The following is a 5,847-nucleotide window of genomic DNA, read 5'->3' as shown; positions in this document are numbered from 1 at the left end:
ATATAATCAGGTTTGTTACCTCAATTTGTTGTTCTTTTTTAAATGGTTTGGTCAAATGTTTGCTTTCAATTTTATTCTTCAACACAACTGCAATGCACACAACTGAAACTATTTTTATGATACCTGATGTTCAAAGGGCGGGTGGTGTGAGGGTGGGTGGGTGGTGGGTTTACCATGTATATAAGCAATCTGTAACCTTTGTGGCTTTTGTGTGACAGGGGCAATAGGTGTTTTGAAGGTTGACAATTAGGTCATATACAAGTATATATTTAAGCCGCTTCAGACGGTTGCTGAGGCAACTCTGCCTTTGGAGCAAGAGACTAAAACAAACGACAGGGATTGTATATAAATATTCTATATGTTCGGCAGGATATCCCTTAACAAAGCAGGAAAAAAAACAAATATTGATTCTCAGTGGATCGGTCTGTTTTTTAAAACATTATTTATGCGTGTATATAAGGTGTAATGTGTTGATCAGCCACAAGAGGGGGCTGTAGAGGCAGGTAGGGAAGTTGAGGCGGCTCGGACTGTTTTAAAGTGGGCAACGGTTAGGAGGACTCTGTCGCTGATGGAGTGCACTTTACCTTAACTCCCAACCCAGACACCTTCACACACCTAAACTACACACACACTTACACTTAACATACACACCAAGGTATGGCTGTTATACCTGGGTAGAAGTACTTCATAAAGCAGAAGTAAAATATTTTTAAGCCCAGTTTTATTTTAATTTTTGTTTTTATTATTTTTAATTTATTACTGTGCATTATGACCTCTACTGCCTACTTTTGTGAACTACCTGAGTCATTTGAAAGTATTTTAACCAGAAAACACTTTAAACACTTGGCGCCTCTATTCTAAACTTTATTTAAGGATAATTATTTTAAAAAAATGGAAAACCTAATGAGCATTTTTCTTTTCTGCTTTGCAAATGGCTTGGTAGTATAATTTATTGAGGAACAATATAATATTATTGATAGTTTTCATTAGGGATGCACGATATTGGACTTTTGGCCAATATGCAGATATGTTAAAACTTATTTGGCCGATAACCGATACTGATATTTTATATACTTTCCTTTGTCAGAACATATTCCTCTTATTTAGGCTTATTTGCTATAAAAATGTCTAACAGCTGTAAGAGCTGGTGACAAATATTCAGTAACAGCCATATGATATGCATAGCGCTTTAACTTATATTAAATGAAAAGTGTTAAATGTTATTTATTAGCTTTAGTCACCTGCGATGCTGTCTCACTTATATCGGTGAGTTATTTTGATGGAATGTCCGATATTGAACTTTATCGCTAATATCATCCGATATCGATACCACGCCGATAATATCGTGCATCCCTTGTTTTTATGATGAAGAAAAAAAACGCATTAAGTTTTGACTTTTCTACCTTTAACGACTGCTTCTTCTGTTCTTAACAAACAGAAACTAAAGCTCAAAGATACGTTTTGTTGTTTTCCATCAGCTGATCGTTTCTTATCAGGCATTTTTTTTTTTTTTTGTCAAATCAGCGGTGTTGAATATTTGAAGGATTTTTTTTTTTAATCCCAGTTCTCTTGGAAACACACGTCAGTCACAGTTAAGCTCACACACTCGCGCACAAAGAGATAATTAGTAAACGATCAAGCAAGCCAAGGAAGTCCCCCCCTCCACCTTTACTTAGCTGTTACCCCCTCCTATTAAAAGCCATGTATGTATATTTAAAGGGCCTCCCCTTTGCCTGTCACTGGTTGGCTGTAGTTTTATATTATGGAGAGATTTAAATAAGACTATGAAAAAAGGATGATGTGAAGGATGTTTTTTTAACTCTATAAAAGTTTTAAGTGGTGATTTAGGGCTTAGTGGGTAGATTTTTCAAACCGTGGTGGTCAAAAGTGGAACTCGGTGTTTATTTTTCCTCAGCCTGCATCCATTTGTTTGGAAAGCACTGAGGCAGAGTTCGGGCATCGTTGGATGCTAAGCCGGAGGTTTCAGAGCGATTCTTGATCTTTTAATGACTACCTCCAAAATCCAGACTTGTCGACTTTGGGTACATCCAACCGCTGCATCCTTCTCACGGGCAGGCCCTCGTCACCTCCTCCTCGCCCCCGCGTCAATTACTTTGATTTTATATCCTTTTCCGAGGCTTAATATCAACGCACACACGCACTCTTCATCACACACTCCTCTTCCGTTTGTTCCGTGCAGATAGCGGGTCTCGGCGCCGAGATGAAGTTAATTTAGTCCGGGGTCGTTCTCCACGGTTAACACGAGCGCCCCCCACGGCTGCTCTCTCACTCTTTCTTCCGCTCGCAGCTTCATCACACACTACTTAGTTTATGAGTGATTTCTCATTTTCTCTATCCGAGCGCGTCGCTCACACTCATCCTCTCTGCGACGAGTCTCGAGTGGACATAAATCCACCGAGTTAAGACCGTTGCGTCCTGAGCGTTGAACAAAACAAACAGAATGCGTAGACCCCGGTAGATTCAGCAAGGAGTTGGTTTAGTCAGCGGACTGAGGAGAAGTGTAGAACAGCAGCGCGAGTCGCTGTAGCCACAAAACTAAAAGACAATCCTGCAAAGAGACGGTTCCAGTGACGTGGGTCCCCCTTCGCCCACACGAAGCGATTTAAAAACTGTATAATGATGTTTCGAAGACTCGCTCACTTTCTGGTGTTAATCTGTGCTGGTGACAGTCTGTTTTAATAGCTTTCTGAGACTTTATATAATTGTCATCACGATGATCACTACCACAGAGGTGGATCATGTCATGACGAGATCTGCTTTTCTTCGTGTCCGTTTTGTTTTATTTGGAGGTTGATTTGAGTTTATCATATGGAAATATCTTATAAATATATATATTTTTTGCTTTCTCTTCGCTGAGTTTGTTTTCTTGAAGGAAAAAAAAAAAAGGGTGTTACTAATGTTGCACGATTTTCTTTTTAAATTTTTTTTTTAATTCTTGTTTTGTTTTTTGTGATTACACAACAAGCTTTTGACGTTCTAGTCAGTGTGGATGGAGGCAACGGACCGCTTCAAATGTTCTCTTGGTCCACACGTGGTAACATGGAGGGGGGGGGGGGGGGCGGCGATGACACGCCTAACTTATTTCTGACTAGACACAATGATGTCAATGCATGACTGTTTTAAATGAGAGGAAGTGAATCATGTTATAGGAAAACCAATGTAATATTGACACACATCACACAGGATGACATTTAAATAAAAGATGATTGAAGTAAAAGTTTTTAAGTAAATTATAGCTAATATGTTGTGTTTGGCTAGTCAGCTTTTTTGTTGTAAAGATAATTTTCTTTTTGTTTTTTTGGAGAATGATATACAATGTGTGTATATTTTCATAAATAAAGTATGCACTGATATGTTATTACAAATTCTATACAGCTTTTACAAAAAAAGTGTTTGTTATTGTACCAAAGTATCCATTGGTCCCTGCTTACCCTCCTCCCGTTTTTGCGTATGTTTTACTGTATTTTATATATTAAATAGACAAGTTGACCTAAAATGTGTTGTCTTTTCTTCTGAGCTGCAGCACTTCTGAGATGTGTCCACTAGAGGGCAGTGTCGTGTTCAGTATGAAAGGGCTCGGTCTTTCCTTTCCCCCACACACACACAGTGAAATGTGTTTATTATTGGATTATTTTGACTTTTGAATCCAAATTAGAGCTACATTTTTTTTTTGCACGTATTTTCTTAGACAACGTTGAGCCGCTGTAGCTTCAGACGAATGAAATGTGATGCCTTATCAATCGTCCCAGGGGAAAGAGTCAATTGTAAAGCCAAGTGTAATTTTGCTGAGCCCCTGTGTGTCACGCTCGTTTCATGCTTCAGACGTAGACTTTGCTGCAAACCAGCTTTTTTGCTTTAAATAAAACGGGGGTATCCACTTGTATTTTATGTGATGCACAATAATTTAACCAAGATGTTGCAACTAAACCTGGCCTTCATTTGCGTCGCAGTTTGCTGTGGATTATTTTTAACAGCCTCTCTTTTATCACTTTACAAATGCTTACCTCTTTTTTCTTGCTGAGGTTGTGAAAACTGATCATTACATTATTGCAGCATGTAAGAATTGTTCGGGTTTTGTTTTTTGTTTTTTTAGGCTGCTCCCTTCTTCAGGTGTCGACACAGCAAACTAACTTGCACGAAGTCTTGGCGATTGTTTTTATGCCGGTTACTCTTCCAGATGCAACCGCAGACCACCGAGCTACCACATCCCTCTGTGTGGAGCAGAGCGCTGCCATCTAGGGAGCAGGTGGAGGTTAAGGGCCTAGAGTGGAGGCAGGTGTGGGTGTTTCTGGTTTCCCACATGCATTTTTACTGTATGTTGTTGGTACAGGGAGTTGAACCGGTGACCTCCTGATCACAGGCCTACCTTCTCTTACCTCTGCACCACCACTCCCTGCAGCATGTAAGAATAATTAACTACAGGTTTTCAGACCTGATGTTCCTTTTTAAAGCAAGAATGATTTCTACATGTAAATTAAATGCATCTTTAAGATATGTCCAGGAGTAACTGGAGGAGTGTGGCCTCTGTTTTCTGTTATTGACAGGTCTCTGTGATTTGTTTAATGTCGAGTGACAAGTTCAGGCTGAACATATTAACGGACTGAAGGAGGAGGAGGACGTGTGGCAAAGCAGAGATGACCAAAGAACTTTTCATCCAGCCCAACCCAAGACGGCTTGAACTGACGACGTGTTCTCACAACCAGCTGGTTCCAGAACAGTTGTTGGGCTCATCGTTCAGGCAAACACACACACACACACACACCCCTTCCTGATTCAACATGCCACTAAGAATAACTACACACACACACTCGGACAGCTGAGCCAAAAGTCACGCAGGACAGCTTGGACATTGTCTGAACATACCCACTCTGTTTCCAGCTGCTAAGCGTGGATGGCAGCCATTTCCTGGAGTTTAATCCCGTCACACAACACTTTATCACGGTTTTCTCCTTGATTCAGACACCTGAGACATCGATCAGATTCATTTCATATCTGTTGCTGTTTTGTGACTATGTGACGAAGCAGCTCTGAGACACAACAGCTGAGGATCGGATGTTTCTGATGTTCTTCCTCTGCATCACCCTGATCCCTGCCTGTGGGCGTGGTCTGTCTGCATTTAATTTAATTCTTCCATCCTGATTGAATTACTATGTGGGCATCTGTTGACGAGCACAAACCGACACTAGCCGGTGGAAGAACCTCTCTATTGTTTCTCGATATCTGACATTTTGCTAAGATCCACCAAGGTTGCAAAACATATTTTTATCCAAAACAAAAAGGTCAAACTTGTAGTTTCACCTTAACATTGTGAACTTGATGTGTCATTCTGACATGTGTAAAACTGCAGTAGTCTTTGTCAGCGTGAGTATGAACATAAAAATTCAGGTCACGCTTTTTCCAAAGATTGTCCTCACGGATGATCCGAGTTTAAGTGCCTTATTCATGGATTGCCGCTGTGGTTTTATTCATCTCTGATGACTAATAACCTGCAGCTGTCATTAGCAGATTGCACACTGCGATGCAACCCTTGTTCTATTTTAATGCATCCCTTTGGCGGTTTGATTGGCAGGATTTGATAGTGGTTCTTCAAAGTCAGATGCTTGAAGCCCTACCCATACAAGGATAAATACTGAGGCTTGGGTCGGGCAGAGGGGTCCTGTGAGGCAGCTGCACATGATGCAGCTACATGTGCGTCACATAGTTTGCTAACAGAGAGGCAGGAAGGAGCAGCAACAATTCAATGATGAGCCACAATGGAGATGAGAATCCACAGCGAGTCTATATATATATATATATATATATATATATATATATATATATATATAT

Source organism: Nematolebias whitei, chromosome 5 (genome assembly GCF_014905685.2).
Source record: "Nematolebias whitei isolate Nwh7 chromosome 5, NemWhi1, whole genome shotgun sequence".
In the NCBI taxonomy this organism is placed as follows: domain Eukaryota; kingdom Metazoa; phylum Chordata; class Actinopteri; order Cyprinodontiformes; family Rivulidae; genus Nematolebias; species Nematolebias whitei.
This window is presented reverse-complemented; position numbering follows the sequence as displayed.